Here is an 18259-nt window from a genome sequence, read left to right as displayed (position 1 = left end):
ATATCTGAAAGTAGGAATGTTTTTAACCAAACCAAGATTTGGCCCCAGGACAGAGAAATGAACACTGGTTCTTAGAAAGGGAGCTAGGATCTCAGAAACTCACAGTTAATTCTTTATCTGTGAAAATTCAAGATACAGATACTCAGCAAGCAGATGAGAAGACATGAAAACGGAATGTTCACTACAACTAATTCTAGGTCACACTCCAGATTTTTTTCAATTGTTTTAATGCTGTCAACAAATCTGCTCTGCATGTAACTAGGAAAAAATGATTTTAATTCCATTTTTTTCTTCCTTTGATCAACATTAGAAAGTCAAAATAAAGATATAAATTAAAATTGAAAAGCCTAGGTCAAGCCTGCATTAAAATAAGCAATACTGAGTCGTTTAGAGCTCGATGATAAGGAAAAATGGCAACACCTTACTCCTAAACTATTTCAATAAGGGCGGGAGGATGACAGAAATCAATAACTCAAAATAAGCAAATTTCAAAGTTAAAAGTGATCAAAAATAATGAAAATGTCCAATTTCTAGAAGCTTCCCAATATAGTGCATGAAATCACAGAGAGCGCTGTTGGCCAAAATGGGATTTCCTAAAAAAGGCCTCACAGACTACAGCGACAACGGTCCTTTAAGCGCCTAAGACCACATCTGACGGGTTGCTGGAGTCCTGGAATACTCCAGCAGGAAGGTGCATGCATATAGGTCCTTGATGGACGTGCTCAAGGCTTCAGCGAGTCCCAAAGCCCTTGGACAGAGGCCGCTGAGCCTTCTTCCAAGGAACGGCAAGCAGGGGTGGGACAGCACCGGAATTTTCCTCCCTCACTCATTCATTCTCTGATTCACTGGTTCCTGGAGGCGGTTCACAAGGACGCGCGGTGGAAAGGCGGAGCGCGGGCGGCCCCGGCTGGGTGCGGCCCGGCGCCTAGGGCGGGGGGTGAGCGGGGCGGGCTAGGGGGCGCGGGCCGGGGGCGCGGACGGCGGGTGCCCGGGAGGGGCGGGCTCGGCTGCCTGCACCGGAAGTGAGTGGCTGGCGGCGGGCGGGGGGAGCGAGCGGCCGGGCGCGAGTCGGTCCGCCCGTCGGCTGCCCGGCCCGCAACCCCGCCTTCTGCGTCTCGGCCGGACGCGGCCGCACTCGGATCCGCCGCCGCTGGGCGCTGCGGCCGTCCCTCCCGCCGCGCGCTCGGCCCCGCCCCCGCCGCCGCCGCCGCCCGGTGGGTCAGTCAGTCAGTCAGTCACGGAGCGCGCGGCGCGGAGCTGCGGGCGCTCGAGGCGTCTCGGGAGAGGGAGCGCCGCGCCTGCGGAGGAGGCGGCAGCGGCAGCGGCAGCGGCGGCTGGACGAGCGCGAGCGGCGGCTACGCTGCCTGGGGCCGCTCCGGGAGTCAAGCCCGCCGGAGGACTTAGCTGCTGCCGCGGTGAGTACTCAGCCTCGCCCTCGGGGCCGGCCGGGCGCGGGGCTCTGAGGCGCTGCCGTCACTCCCGCCTCCATTTTCCCGGCGCCCGGCCCCGCCATCCGGGTGCGGTGCGGGCTGCTGAGCCTGGGGCGGGGTCGCGGCTGGGGCCGGGGCCCGGGCCCGGGCCGGTTGGACCTCGGCCGGCAGGCGGCTGGCTGGTGGGTGGGCGTCGGCGGGCCCTGGGCTGCACCCTGAGCCCCTGGGGGCCGCCACGGAGGGAGACAATGAGATGCAGGGCCGCCTGGGGAGGGTGCGCTTGGGTTTCTCCGACCCGGCACCGGGGCTGGTGGCCCGGGACCGTGGGCAGGAAAGGACTCTTCCCCCGACCAGCCGCAGAAACCAGTGATTCGGGGTCTGGGGTTCCCCGGGTTTCGGCGCCCCCCATGTTTCGTAAATGAGTTCAGTGCAGAGATTTAGAAAGGCGGGGCGGCACCTTCTATGTCTTCTTGCTAATTAAGCAGGGTAAGTAATCGCTCCATTGCTCTTGAGCCCAATCTCATCTTTCTGTGTCTGTGTGCATTCCCGCCGGAAATCCAAACTGCAATTCATGCGGGGGGTGGAGGGAGGAGAAGGAAGGCAGTGTAATAGTATTAGGATTCGTTTTAAGACGGGTTGAAAGATGGGGTTTTCTTATCCAGGTAGCGTCTTAGGGTGTCCCCGCAGTGCGAGCTGGAAACCGCATAAGTCATTGCTCGTAGGCATGAAGACGTGGCTTAGCGTGAAGTAAAAGCTTTTGGGAAGGGTTATAAGCATTGCATCAAATGTGACTTGTTGGTGTGCATCTCATAATCTGTGGGAAGAGCAGTTGGGAAAATCTGAGAGAATTGAAAGGTTCTTCACTTCGCCTCCCAAAACGGGTTGGTGTTGTCTGCACCATTTCCCTTGGAGATGTGGAGGGCTGCCTCTGTGTGTAAAGTCCGCTGTAAAGGTACAGTTAAGGTAACCGGCTAGGAGTGGGGCGTGATCGTGGTATTGAAAGGGTGGTAGTGAGTCCATAGGAATATTAAATTCAGCAAGTATTTAGGGAATACCTCCTATCTGTTAGGCAGGATGGAGGACACAGAGTGAACAAGACTGTAGCATCACAGCCAAGGCAATCAGCAGCTCCTTAAGCACTGGAATTGGCTACCAGTGTGATGTTGGATGGGCTGTTGAACTCTCAACAGTATGGTTCTCTGTCAGTAAAATGGGAATAACTAACACCACCTGCTTACCTCCGGAGATGCTTGTCTAATGGATTAAATAAGATAATGTATGCAAAATACCTAGCTCCTGGCAGGGCACCAGTGTGTTTAACAAATGTTAATTACTGGGATTTACTTGAGGGAAGGTGGGGGCGAGGGGGGGGGAGAGAAGTGAATGTAGGTAGTTGTAATGCAATGCATTATATAATAAAAATGTTGAAGTAGAGGTGCAAAATAGGGAAGTGAAGAGGCGAAGGAATAAAATAATTCTAAATTGGGAGCACTGAGGGAAAATTCAAGGAAGCTGAGGCATTTAAGTGGAACCTTTAGTGATGGGTAGGATTTCAGCTGATGTAAATGGGTAGGGGAAGGACGTTGCTAGTAGAGGTGGTGCTGTCCTTTGAGGGAGGAATTGAGGAGAAGAGCAATGGGGGAAGGGCAAAATTAGAGACGCTCAAAAGCGTTTTAGCTCTTGTTGAGTCTGACCTTCAGAGATTGCCTCTGTTATTTTGCTTTCTGTGTTGTGAATTATCCAGAAACCAGATCTAGCCTATTCAAGTAAGTACAGAAATCTCTACAAAGCTCAATTACATGGGTTTTTTTTTTTTTTTGGATGAGACATTTTGTGTTATTTGGATTGCTCTTCTCTTCTGTTTGAATTTAATAAAGAATTATTTGTAGATATTTCCTTGTGATAAATATTAGCTCTGTTTGGTGGAAAATGCCACTGATCTTTCAGAGTCAGAGGTCTCATTAAGATAATATAGTGAGTAAATGGCTGAAAGGTGTGCAGTAGTGGGCACATAATTGGGTGTGTCTCAAACTCGTGATCAACATTTGTTTTCACAAATATTTTAACACTTCATTTTCGGAAGAGGTGTTTTTAGGCATTGTCTTCTTTTGGTTTTGCCACCTTTTGGTTCCTGCCCCATGCATAATTATTAGATTAGCATGGTGGATGACTCTCACGATTAATAGATTTTATAGAATCTCATGGCTTTGCTTTGGTTCTGAAGTAGTTGAATGTCAACCTTAGTATTGTTAACCCCAAACTCTTATTTTAGGGAAACTAATATTAGCAAAATAAGAAATGTGACTTCAAGCAAGTCATTTATTTTGGACTCTAAATTCTTTTACCTATAAAGTGAGAAATTTCAGTTAAATCACTGGTTTTCTATCTGTGTTTTACTGAGTTTTGAGGACCTTCATAGATTCTGCAGATGTTTGCCTTAAATGTTATTAAAATGTTTTAAACCCATAATAAAAGCAACTACTATATGACATGCACTGTTTTAAGTGCTTTACATGTGTTAATCTACTTCATCCTTGCTGTTGTCCTATGATATAGGTTTTCTTAATATCTGAGAAAACAGGCACAGACTACAGAGCTATAGAGGGGCAGACCTGGGTTTGAAAGCAGGCAGCATAACTCTTAAGTTTGTGTTCTTTACTACATTCCTAATTGTCACTGTAATAAAATCAATAGCACATGAGATTTTTTTTTTATTGTGGTAAAATATACAGCATAAAATTTACCATTTTAACCACTTTTAAGTGTGCAGTTAAGTGGTATTAAGACATTCACATAGTTGTGCAACCATCTAGAACTTTTTTGTCGTACTAAACTGAAACTCTACCATCTCTTTCCACCCGGCCCCTGGAAAAACACTTTTCTACTTTATGATTTTGACTACTCTAGATACTTCATATAAATGAGATTATTCAGTGTTTGTTTTTGTTTTGTATCTGGATTATTTCGCTTAGCATAGTGTCTTCAGAGGTCATCCATGCCTTTTAAAGGCTGAGTAATATTCCATTGTGTGTATATACCACATTTTGTTTATTTATCTGTAGATGGACATTTGGTTGTTTCCACCTTTTGGTGTTGTAACTGCTCCGGATCAATTCCCTGCTTTCACTTCTTTTGGGTATATACCCAGAAGTGGAATTGCTGGATCATACAGTAATTCTGTGTTAGATTTTTGAGGAACTGCCATGCTGTTTTCTATAGCAGCGGTAGTGTTTTACATTCCTACCAGCACAAGGGTTCCAGTTTCTCCATCCTCACCTCAGCACATTTGTGTTTTTGTTGATAGCCACAGCCTAGTGACTGTGAAGTCCTATCTCTTTGTGGTTTTGATTTGCATTTTTCTAATGATTAGTGATATCAAGCATCTTTTCATGTGCTTATTGGCCATTTGTGTATCTTTGTAGAAATGTCTATTGGAGTCCTTTACTAGTTTTTAAAATCTGTTTTTTTGTTGAGTTGTAGAAATTCTTTATAGACTCTAGATACTAATCTCAGATACATGATTTACAAATATTTTATCTGTGGTTTGCCTTTTCACTCTGTAGATAGGGTCCTTTGATGTACAAAAGTTTTTCATTTTAATGATGGCCACTTTATCTGTTTTTTCTTGACTGTGCTTTTGGTGTCCAAGAAATCATTGCTAAATCCAAAATCATGAAGCTTGTCTGCTGTGTGTTCTAAGAGTTTTACAGTTTTAGCTATTATATATAGGTCTTTGGTCCATTTTAAGTTAGCATTTGAATATGGTTTTAGGTAAAGGTCCAACTTCATTCTTTTGCTTATGGATATTCAGTTTTTCCAGCACTCCATTGAATGGTCTTGGCATCCTCTTGTACATATATATGAAATTTAATTACATTGAAAACAATAGTGCTACATGTTTATACTTGGCTAATTTGTGTGGTGGGGGCAACCATTCCTTAGAATAAAGCTTCTTTTTACTATCTCTGCTTATTTTTGAATTTTAAATGGGTAAGGAAAATTGCGGTAAATTTTTTAAAAACAGTCTTGCGCATGTCTATTCATATGGAATTGCCTAAATAATATGTTGCTATGACACATAAACTGTTTTCACTTAAATGACAAGCACTGCTCAATTCCTTTCCTTTAGGGGTATACTCCTCCTGTGTAAGTCATTTGTTTAGTAGCAAATGAATACATAACACTAAGTTCTGTCATCTTATAGATGTTTTTATAGCTCATTGCAAGTTTTGTGTTTTTCTTGTTTGCCTTGTGAACAGTTTTTAGATAGTGTTATTCATTTTGAAAGAAAAACATTCTTATTTTTAAAATTTTTTCTGTACATATGTGTCTTTTTAGGGCTATACCCATGGCATATGGAGGTTCCTAGGCTAGGGATCCAATTGGAGCTCTGGCTGCCGGCCTACACCAGAGCCACAGCAACGCGGAATCCGAGCCACGTCTGCAACCTACACCACAGCTCACGGCAACGCCGGATCCTTAACCCACTGAGCAAGGTCAGGGATCTAACCCATGTCCTCATGGATCATGGATACTAGTCAGGTTCGTTAACCACTGAGCCACGACGGGAACTCCTATTTGAAAAATTTCTTCAGTCAGTTTAACGGAAGCATATCCCAAGACTGCAAAGCACACCATTAAAAGCCACTAACCAAACAAAACAAAAGCTGCTACCTACTTCTCTGAGTGAAATAAAAACAAAATTTTACAGAAATAGATAGACTCCTTAGGTGTCAGGACTATAACATCTCTAAACCCTCAGTCTCTTTGAGTTTGTAATAAATTGTAATGTATTTGAATATAAAGTGGTATTAGCAATGCTCTTGAGGTTATATATATATTTGGTATTCTGTATAAGGTTTCTTCTGGAATAGTTCTATTGTGAAATAGAAAACCCCCAGATTATATGATGTCTGTTTTATCCTGTGTGCTTATCACCGTTATTTTAAGATACAATATTTACCACATCTTGGGGCAGATGTCTTAAAACACCTCACTCATAACTTATAAATTTTTTAAAAAGTATGATTTCTGCTATAATAAAATGTGTATTGCTGTAGGCAGAGCTAGGCATAATGGAGAAATCAAAGCGATAGGTATTCTCCCTTTCAAAGTAGAGAGAATTCCAGTTTCAGTGCAAGATATGAGGAATCAGAGAATGTAATTTAGGGAGCAGAGTCTAAATAAAACACAAGAGCCTGGAATTATTTAATTAATTTATAGGGCTGTACTGAGGCTATGGAAGTTCTGAGCCAGGGGTCGAATTAGACTTGCAGGCTTGGCCACAGCCACAACACTGGATCTGAGCTGCATCTACAACCTATGTCATAGCTTGTAGCAATGCCAGATCCTTAACCCACTGAGCAGGGTCAGGGATTGAACATCAGGTCCTTAACTCTCTGAGCCACTACAAGAAATCTGGAACTAGAATTTGAAAACAGGTGAATTGGAGCTGCAGCTCCCATTCAACCATCTGGCTGGGGAACTTCCATATGCCACAGGTGCAGCCATAAAAAGAAGAAAATGGGTAAATGATTAGGTTTGGAAAAGAAGGGACAAGTCATCCCTTTAAATGAAGACAGGCAAGGAATTCCTGCAGTGGCTCAGCTATAACAAATCTGACTACTATCTATGAGGATTCAGGCAGTGAAATGGCCTCTATCAGTGGGTTAAGCATCCCGCGTTGCCATGAGCTGTGGTGTAGGTCATAGGTAACTGGGATCTGGCGTGGCTGTGCCTGGCAGCTGCACCTTTGATTCGACCCGCATTCTAGGAACTTCCATATGCCACAGGTGTGGCCCTAAAAAGATAAAATAAATAAATGAAGAAAGGCAGGAATGGGTGGCTGGGAGTTCCTGCTGTGGTGCAGTGGGATCAGCAGTTCTCTGAAGCACTGGGACACAGGTTTGGTCCCTGGCCCCACCAGTGGGTAAAGGATCTGACATTGCCGCAGCTGCAGCTTGGATCTGATCCCTGGCCTGGGAGCTCCATATGTTGCAGGGTTGGGGGAAGGAATGGGTGGCCAGTGTAAAACAACCGTACTTTAATTTTTAGAAAAGGTTGATAAATAAAACCCATACATAGTCAAATCAGAGGGAAAAAAAGAATAGGTGGCTCATAATATCTTGTCATTGTGTAATACTTAAAATGTAAGTTCCCTGGTGAATAATGGTGAAATCTGGAGAAGGTTAAAATTGTAAACATAATAAATAGGCCCAAATATTGTAGACTTGCAATAATAAATAAAATTTTATAGTTGTACTGTAAAACTGATTGCTTTTTTGGAAATGACTTTTATAATAATCTTACCAAGTTTGATATGTGAAGAAAAGTGTTAGCTATGTCAGTACAGTAAAATAACTAACAGTGTGACTTAAGAATACAGTATATTCTTTATGTATCCCAGAGGTACATGCTTCTATACATGGTTCCAAGCATGTTTTATTTTCCCAGATTTTTTTCTAATCAAATTCTCAATCATTCTTTGAGACCTAGTTCCATTGCCATGTACTTCTGTAAAGCTATTTGATACCAAGTAGAATTCATTGCTTTCTTCTTCATTCCTCTAGACCTTCCTTTATTTGCCCTGTGTTGTAGATAGTTGTATACTGTTTTAAATCCCTGAGTTCTGGAGTATTGATTCTAGTTTATTCATCTGAAGTGCCTCTCAGTCCCTTAAATACAGTAGAAATGAAGTAAAAAAAAGGTTTTAATGAAAGCCATTGTTTGAAGAATTCTTTATAGTTGGTCTTACATCTGAAAGGACCCACCAAAATCTAATAATGTTTATTGTGTTTATAAAGAATAAGTCCTTCTTGGCTTATTTGGTAACAAATGACTTGAGAGACTTGTGAAGAGAATCAGTGATCCCCATTATCTGTGAATAGTGTGCTTTATAAATGTTGGTAGTGGCTCAAAAACCTTTTTGTTTACTCTTAAGTTTTTAAAAAAATACATATTTTTAAAAGGAGGAGTAATGAATATAGTGCATTATGTCTGAAAAAATCTTCATTTTACTGCTTAGTGATACAGAGTTTCCAAAGTTTGGATCTTAAGTCTGTTAATTTGGTACTTGGTTTTAATGCTTGTCTTAGCTAAAAGGCAGCTCATGTGGGAACATATACCCAAAAAGAATAAGTACCTCTTTGGCTGTACTTTCTAATTGGAGATGCTCACTGTTTAATTTCTGTCCATCAATTATGCATATTTGGCTTGTAAAGTTTTTCCTTACTGTGCAAACCAATGTGAGGACTTGCATTTATGTTTTTAATAAATGCATTCAAAATCCACAGAAACTCTATATGTATGGAAGACGTTTTAAAGAGTTAGAAAATGGTTTCTCTGTTTTTAGAGTGTGCAGGTATGAGTATTTCAAGATGATACACATTTCTTTTGGAATGTAGTTATTTTCTTACTAAATTTTGAAATTTGTCATTTACTTTTAAGGTACACATAGGTTAATCATGTTTTTTTGTTTTTTTTTTTTTCTTTTTAAGGCCACACTCACAGCATATGAAAGTTCCCAGGCTAGGAGTTGAATCGGAGCTACAGCTGCCAGCCTACACCACAGCCACAGCAACGCTGGATCCTTAACCCACTGAGCGAGGCCAGGGATTGAACTCGAGTCCTCAGGGATACTAGTTGGATTTGTTTCCACTGCACCACAACAGGAATTGCAATCATGATTTTTAAAAAAACAATGGCTAGGTAGTGTGCTGCTAACAGTCACTTATCACAGAAAATGAGCAAATTTAGACCTTCTTTTTTTTTTGGTAGAAGATAAATGCTTTACTCATCTTTAAAATTAACACCTTTTAAAAATACGTTTGCATGAGATAACCAGTAAACCTGTTTGGTATAAAATACTATGGTCACTCCTCAACCACATCAATAACATCCTGTAACACTTGGTGCTCTTTCTGCTTCAACTTCTCTTTTGCTGCAGTAATTGCTTTTGAGTTAAACCTTACTTCCTCTGTCCCAGCTTTCTTTTGTTGAGGTCAAAGCAGCTGCTTTATGAAGGAACATATAATACAGTTTTTCCATAGAATATTGTTTTTATTAAAGAAATCATCTATTGTAAGAGTGTATCTTCTCTGGAACAGCAGTCTCTTGTAATAGTTTACAAAAGGTGCATTATTTAATTTTTGAAAAAGAATCTAGCAAATACTATCACTTTTCACTCAGAGTATTTAGAATCAGTGCCAGAATACTTAGATTACTTTACATATATGATGTGTGACTGTCTGACAGGTGGCCATAATGAAGAAGCCAGTGTCATTTTATATGTTAAAATGTATAGTAAGATATATTGTATTACATCATATTACATATATTGTATCACAGCTATGTATTATATCATATTACATCATACTTAAAATATGTATATATATTAAGATAAAGATTAAATATAAGTAGAGCTCCTAATATGTTGTTCTTTTACCCTAATAGATCATCACTCATACTTCCTGGGTTATAATCACCTCCATTTTGGAAATCACTGTACAATCTCCTTGAATTAGTGTTGTTAATAATGAGCATTTTGTAATAAGTTCCATTTCATAGTGTGTAATCTTATATGAAGCCATCTTGAAAGCACTTGGGACAAGACATTCTGATTTTCTTACTAATTGGAAAGAAATATTTGTAGAAGAAAAATAGATAAATTTCAAAAAATGAGATCTTAATACAATGTATTCTTAAAAGACCCAGAATTGCCAAAGCAATCTTGATGGATATAAAGCAAGAGGCATAACTCTCCCAGACTTCAGACAATATTACAAAGCTACAGTAATCAAGACAGTGTGGTACTAGTCCAAAACCAGACGTATGGGTCAATGGAACAGAATGGAGAGCCCAGAAATAAACCTAGACACCTGCAGTCAATTAATCTTTGACAAAGAAGGCAAGAGTATAAAATGGGGAAAAGGCAGTCTCTTTGGCAACTGGTGCAGGGAAAATTGGACAGCTGCATGTAAATCAGGGAAACTGGAACACACCCTCATACCATGTACCAAAAAATAAACTCAAAATGTCTCAAAAGACTTAAACATAAGACATGACATCATAAAACTCCTAGAAGAGAACAAAGGCAAAACATTCTCTGACATAAACCATACAAATGTTTTCTTAGGCGAGTCTCCCAAGGCAATAGAAATAAAAACAAAAATAAGCAAATGGGACCTAATCAAATATAAAAGCTTTTGCACAGCAAAGGAAACCATTAAAAACAGTGAAAAAACCTAAAGAATGGGAGAAAATAGTTGCAGTGATGCAACTGACAAGGGCTTAAGCTCCAAAATGAACAAACAACTCAGACAACAACAACAAAAAAAAACAGCCAATCAAAAAAAAAAAAAAACAGCCAATCAAAAAATAAACAGAAGACCTAAACAGACATTTCTCCAAAGAAGACATGTGGATGGCTTGTGGGCACATAAAATGTTTAACATCACTAATTATTAGAGAAATGCAAATCAAAACTACTATGAGGTACCACCCCATACCAGTCAGAATGGCCATCATTAATAAGTCTACAAGTACCAAATGCTAGAAAAGATGTGGAGAAAAGGGAGCCCTCCTACACCATTGGTAGGAATGTAAACTGGTACAACCACTATTGGAAACAGTCTGCAGGTACCTCAGAAAACTAAATCTAGAACTACCATATGATCCAGCAATCCCACTCCTGGGCCTATATCTGGACAAAACTATAATTCATGAAGACCCATGCACCCCTGTGTTCATTGCAGCACTATTCACAATAACCAAGACATGGAAACAATCCAAATGTCTGTCAGCAGATGAATGCATTAAGAAGATATGGTACTTAGAATGGAATAGGACTCAGCCATAAAAAAGAACATAATCAGCAATATGGACGCAACTAGAGATTATCAGATTAAGTGAAGTCAGAAAGCCAAATATATAATATCACTTATATGTGGAGTCTTAAATATGACACAAATGAACCTATCTATAAAACAGAAATAGGCAGCCAAGGGGAACAGACTTGTGGTGGCCAAGAGGGAAAGGGGAGGGAGTGGGATGGACTGGGAGTTTGGGGTTAATAGATGCAAACTATTACTATGTTTAGAATGGATATGCAATGAGTTCCTACTGTATAGCACAGACTACTATATCCAGTCTTTTGGGATAGACCATAATGGAAGATAATATAAGAAAGGGAATTTATCTTTTCAAAGAACCAGCTTTTAGTTTCATTGATCTTTTCTATGGTTTTCTTCATTTCTATTTCACTGATTTCTTTCCTTCTACTAACTTTAGGTCTTGTCTGTCCTTCTCTCTCTAGCTGCTTTAGATATGAAGTTAGGTTGTTTATTTGAGCTTTTTCTTGTTTCCTGAGGTAGGCTTGTATTGCTATAAACTTCCCTCTTAGAACTGCTTTTGCTGCATCCTTAGGTTTTGGAGTGTTCTTTTTTGTCGTTTGCTTCTAGGTATTTTTAAATTTCCTCTTTGATTTCTTCAATGATCCATTGGTTGTTTAGTAGCATGTTGTTTAGTCTCCATAGGTTTACGTTTTTTGCAATTTTTTTCTGGTTGTTGATTTCCAGTCCTATAGTGTTGTGGTCGGAACAGATGCTTGATATGATTTCAATTTTCTTAAAGTTACCAAGGCTTGATTTGTAGCCCAGGATGTGATCCATCTTAGAGAATGTTCCATGTGTACTTGAGAAGAATGTGTATTCTGTTGCTTTTGGATGGAATGTCCTATAAATATCTATTAAGTCCATCTGGTCTAATGCTTCATTCAGGATCCTGTTAATTTTCTGTCTGGATGATCTGTCCATTGCTGTAAGTGGGGTGCTAAAGTCCCCCACTATTATTGTGTTATTGTTGATTTCTCCTTTTTTTTTTTTTTGTCTTTTTGCCATTTCTTGGGCTGCTCCCACAGCATATGGAGGTTCCCAGGCAAGGGGTCCAATCAGAGCTGTAGCCACCAGCCTATACCAGAGCCACAGCAACGTGGGATCTGAGCCGCTTCTGCAAACTACACCACAGCTCATGGTAATGCTGGATCCTTAAACCACTGAGCAAGGCCAGGGACTGAACCCACAACCTCATGGTTCCTAGTTGGATTCATTAACCTCTGAGCCACGACGGGAACTCCTGATTTCTCCTTTTAAGGTTGTTAGCAGATGCCTTATATATTGTGGTGATCCTATTTTTTTTCTCCTATGATAAAAACCCTTCAGAAGGTGGGTATAGAGGGAACCTACCTCAACATAATAAAGGCCATATATGACAAACCCACAGCGAACATCATTCTCAATGGTGAAAAGCTGAAAGAATTCCCACTGAGATCAGGAACAAGACAACGATGTCTGTTCTCACCACTACTCATCAACATAGTTTTGGAAGTCCTAGCCACAGCAATCAGAGAAGAAAAAGAAGTGAATCCAAATTGGAAAGGAGGAAGTAAAACTATCACTATTTGCAGATGACATGGTCCTATACCATGAGAATCCTAAAGACTCTACCAGAAAACTGTTAGAGCTCATCCATGAATTTGGCAGAGTTGCAGGATACAAAATTAATACACAGAAATTGACTGCATTTCTGTATACCAACAATGAAAGATCAGACAGAGAAATAAGGGAAGCATCCCATTTACAGTCACATCAAAAAGAAAATACTTAGGAATAAACCTACCTAAAGAGACAAAAGACCTGTACTCTCAAAACTATAAGATGCTGATGAAAGAAATCAGAGATGACACAAACAGGTCGAAAGACATACCATGCTCTCGGATTGGAAGAGTCAATATTATCAAAATGACTATACCACCCAGGCAATCTACAGATTCAATGGCAATCCCTATCAAATTACCAAGGACATTTTTCACTCGAACAAAATATTTTAAAGTTTGTTTTGAAGCCCAAAAGGCCCAGAATAGCCAAAGACATCCTGAAAAAGAAAAATGGAGCTGGAGGAATCAGGATCCCTGATTTCAGACTATGCTACAAAGCAACAGTCATCAAAACCACATGGTACTGTCACAAAGACAGAAATATAGATCAGTGGAACAGGATAGAAAGCCCAAAATTAAACCCACATACCTAGGGTCAACTAACCTATGGCAAAGGAGGCAAGAATATACAATGGAGAAAAGACAGCCTGTTCAATAAATGGTGCTGGGAAAACTGGACGGCCACAGTAAAAGAATGAAATTGGAACACTTCCTACCACCATACACAAACATAAACTCAAAATGGTTTAAAGACCTAGATATAAGACCAGACACTATAAAATTCTTAGAGGAAAGCATAGGCCAAATACTCTCTGACATAAACCACAGCAATATCTCAGATCCACTAGAGTAATGACAGTAAAAACAAAAACAAATGCGAATTAATAGAACTTAAAAGTTTGAGCACAGCAAAGGAAACCCTAAACAAAACCAAAAGACAACCCATAGAATGGGAGAAAATCTTTGCAAATGAATCAACTGACAAGGGATTCATCTCCAGAATTTATAAACACATCCTATAGTTCCATACCAAAAAAACAAACAACCCCATCAAAAAATGGGCAGAAGATCTAAACAGACAATTCTTCAAAGAAGACATACAGATGGCCCCAAAACACATGAAAAGTTGTTCAGCATCACTCATTATTAGAGAAATGCTAATCAAAACCACCATGAGGTACCCCCTCACACCAGCCAGAATGGCCATCATGAAAAAGTCTACAAACAATGAGTGCTGGAGAGGGTGTGGAGGAAAAGGAACCCCATTACACTGTTGGTGGGAATGTAAATTGGTGCAACCACTGTGGAAAACAGTGTGGAGATTCCTCAGAAAACTAAAAATAGAACTACCATCTGATCCTGCAATCCCACTCCTGGGCATCTACCCAGAGAAAACCATGACTCAAAAGACACATGTACTCCAGTGTTCATTGCAGCACTATTTGCAATAGTCAAGACATGGAAACAACCTAAATGCCCATCAACAGAGGAGTGGATCCAGAAGATGTGATACATATACACAATGGAATATTACTCAGCCATTAAAAGGAACAAAATACCAGCATTTTTAGCAACATGGATGGACCTAGAAATTATCATGCTAAGTGATGTCAGTCATACAATGAGACACCAACATCAAATGCTTTCACTGACATGTGGAATCTGAAAAAAGGACGGAATGAACTTCTTTGCAGAACAGATACTGACTGACAGACTTTGAAAAACATGGTTTCCAAATGAGACAGGTTGGAGGGTGGGGGGATACACTGAGGGTTTGGGATGGAAATGTTGTAAAATTTGGTTGTGATGATTGTTGTACACCTATAAATGTAATAAAATTCATAATTAAGAAAAAGGGAATTTATATATACATATGACTGGGTCACTTTGCTGTACAGCAGAAATTGGCACAACATTGTAAATCAACTATGCTTTAATACAAAACAAATTAAAATTATTCTTAACTGCAATAGAAATTATTGGCTTATCTTAGAAGCTTAAATTTGGATTTTGCATTATGCTTTTAGGAATTACTCAAGGTGAATTAAAAGTACTAATTTAACATTTAATTTAGTAATTCAGTAATGTGGATAGACTTAGTTTTTCCATGTCCAGAGTGAGCCTTTTTTTCCTTGAATCCCTAGCAGATAGAAAACATTTCCATGACTCTACCCTTTACCTTTCCCCTCCTTCTCTACTTCTGCAACTGCAACCACCGCTGCTTCATCACAAGTACATTGTTTGCCTGTTGTAGAACTTTGTTGTTAGTTGAATTATATGCGTGTACTCCTTTATCTCTATTTGTTCCAGCATCATATATTTAAAAATGCTTCACATTTTTGTCAATTATATGTAAGTAAAGCTGGGGAAAAAACCCTTTCCTTTCCTCCTTTCCTACTTTGACATCTTCGTTGAAAACATTTGGCAATAGAAATGTGGGTCTATTTCTGGACTGTCTATTCTGTTACGCTGATACAGTTCTTTCTTGCTAGTACTACATTATCTTGATTACCTTAGCGTTGTAGTAAATATGAATTCAGGTAAAGCAAATCCCTCAAGTTCTTTTCCTAGATTGTTTTGGCTATTTTAAGTCATTTGCCTTTCCATATAAATTTTAGAATTAGATATTGGGCTATGGGATGTAATTTACTTTGAATACCTAGTTCAGTAAGGGGAGAATTAGCATATAACAATATTGTATCTTCCAGCCCATTAAAATGATATATCTGTCCATTTAAGTCTCTAATTTTTATCAGCAGTATTATATAATGCTGTCCTCTTTGTATCATTTTTTACAACGAAGTCATACATTGTATATGCTCATTTTTATGATACAAATAAAGATATGGTGTGAAAATTTTTCCATTTCATAACTTTAATGCATAGATGGAGGAGACATTTATTCTGATGTGACAGTGCTACAAATAGAGGAGACTAAAACATAATCTTCAGGAACGTTAAAGCAGAAGTTTACAACTTATAGTTATTGGCATAATTCTTTTGACTTGTATGGTTATGGATATTAATATTTAAAGAGGCTTATCTTTATTAATATACTCTAGTATTTTTAGAATCAGAAGTAAAACAGAATCTTATCAGTTTAATTAGTGTGTTAGTTCTTACCAGAGGATTTTGAGTTTGCGTTTTGTAGTTTGCCTTCTTTTCTTCCCCTTTCCATTAGTAATACTAATGGAAATATGCAATCCTTAGAAATGTATAAAGAAGAAAATAACACATAATCCTGCCACGCAGAAGTGATTACAGTTAAAATTTTTGGTATATTTTCTCATGTGTGTATGCACTATGTAGCTCATTATTGCATCCATAATTTCTGCTTTTTTCACTTAAATGCTTTTATCACTAGTATATTTTCATGAATTAAATGTTTTATGAATAATTTACAACATCTGCATTATAATACAGGATGGACATAAAACACTTTTTTTTTTTTTTTTGCCTTTTTTAGGGCCAAGCCCACTGCATATGGAGGTTCCCAGACTAGGGGTAGGGATCAAATTGGAGCTACATACAGCTGCCAGCCTACGCCACAGCAACATCAGATCCGAGCCGTGTCTGCAACCTACACCACAGCTCACAGCAACACCAAATCCTTAACCCACTGATCGAGGCCAGGAATCGAACCTGCGTCCTCATGAATGCTAGTCAGATTTGTTTCCATTAAGCCATGATGGGAACTCCATAAACCACATTTGAATTTACCCAGTTTTTATTGTGGGATATTTAGTTGACCTTTCTCCCCTCCATGTGTGTGTTTAATAGTTGGCTTTGATAAGCATACTTGTTCACAATCTTTGTGTTTTGAATTTCTTTTTAATATTGTTTTGAAAAATTTTAAACCAAAGTGTAAAATAGGATAGACATCTATGTACTCATCACCAGGAGTAATCAATTGTTTATACTTTGCTTCAAATAATTTGTTTAAGAAGTAACAGATAATACAAAAATCCCCCCGGCCCAGTTAACACCTTGAGTTGTTCTGGTGCATATTTTAGTGCATTTAATACATATATGTCCATAAAATTTTACTTGTTTCTGTACTTGTGAATTTTATGTAAACAATAAACTGTATCTTCTTTTTAAATTTGCAGTTTTTACTCAACTATATGATTTGAAACTATTCATTCTGGTTCTTGTAGATCCAGTTCGTTCTTTTTATCAGAATAGGCCAGTTTTTCTCTTCTCTTCTTGAGGGATAGTTAGGATGCCACAGTGATATCATTTTACATTTCTCCCAGTGCTTGGACCCTTGGAAGTGGTATTGCAGGATTTTAAAGTACATAATCTGCAAAAGGCTCTCCAAAGCAGTCCTGAATATATGTCCCTACCAGCAATGTTCTCATTGTTCCACGTCCTGCCCCTGCCCCCAACTTTTATCAGACTTAACTATTTTTGCCAACTTGATGAATGTGAAATGGACAGTTTTTTTTCTTTAGTACATTTCTAGAAATATTCTTATTGGGAATAGTAGTACAAGGTTCTATAGCATATTCAGTGAAACTTTTTATCCATGGAAATTGTATTCTTTTAGATGTCCATAAAGAAATGTTTTCTGGGAGTTCCCTTCGTGGCTCACTGGTTAACGAACCTGACTAGGTAGGATTCATGAGGATGAGGGTTTGATCCCTGGCCTTGCTCAGTGGGTTAAGGATCAAGTGTTGCCGTGGGCTCTGACATGGTCTCAGATGCAGCTCAGATCACACGTTGCTATGGCTGTGGTGTAGGCCAGCAGGTGTAGCTCCGATTTGACCCCTAGCCTGGGAACCTCCATATGCTGTGGGTACGGCCCCCCAGAAAAATATATATAAAAAGAAATGTTTTCTGGGAGTTCCCATCATGGCGCAGTGGTTAATGAACCCAACTAGTATCCATGAGGACATGGTTTCGATCCCTCGCCTTGCTCAGTGGGTTAAGGATTTGGCATTGCTGTGAGCTGTGGTGTAGGTCGAAGACGTGGCTCAGATCCCACATTGCTATGGCTGTGATGTAGGTTTGCATCTGTAGCTCTGATTCAACTCTGGGAACTTCCATATGCAGCAGGTGCACCATAAAAAGAAAAAAAATGAATGTTTTCTAATCACAAATTAAAACTTTTAAAGAGTTTTGAATAAAAACATTGTTTATATTTATTCACAGTGGGGTATGTGTGTTTTGTCTAAAGAAGTATTATCTATCCTGGCTATAAGACTATTTGATATTGGAGAATTGACTAAAATGCATTAACTCTTATGTTGTGATATCTGTGTAGATAATTTAGATTATTATTTGGCTAACAGAACCCTTGACTGATTTTACTTCCTATGAGCTTTTTTGGGGAACA

The 18259-nt window shown here is 39.4% G+C and overlaps 1 protein-coding gene across 1 annotated transcript in view; it reads left to right on the top strand.

Moving 5' to 3' along the window:
- Positions 1-1281: 1281 nt before the first annotated feature.
- Positions 1282-18259, top strand: part of RAPH1 (Ras association (RalGDS/AF-6) and pleckstrin homology domains 1) — a 96781-nt gene continuing 79803 nt past the window's right edge. Inside the window, exon 1 of the mRNA XM_021075323.2 lies at positions 1282-1415. The gene's annotated coding sequence lies outside the window, so the exon portion shown is untranslated. The remainder of the gene's footprint in view (positions 1416-18259) is intronic.

This window comes from Sus scrofa, chromosome 15, assembly GCF_054392235.1.
Source record: "Sus scrofa isolate SSC_HxYL_T2T_F1_AM1 chromosome 15, Sscrofa_HxYL_maternal_Yorkshire_Landrace_v2.0, whole genome shotgun sequence".
Taxonomy (NCBI): Eukaryota; Metazoa; Chordata; class Mammalia; order Artiodactyla; family Suidae; genus Sus; species Sus scrofa.
The sequence above is the reverse complement of the archived record's forward strand: the minus strand, read 5'-3'. Positions and strand labels throughout refer to the sequence as shown.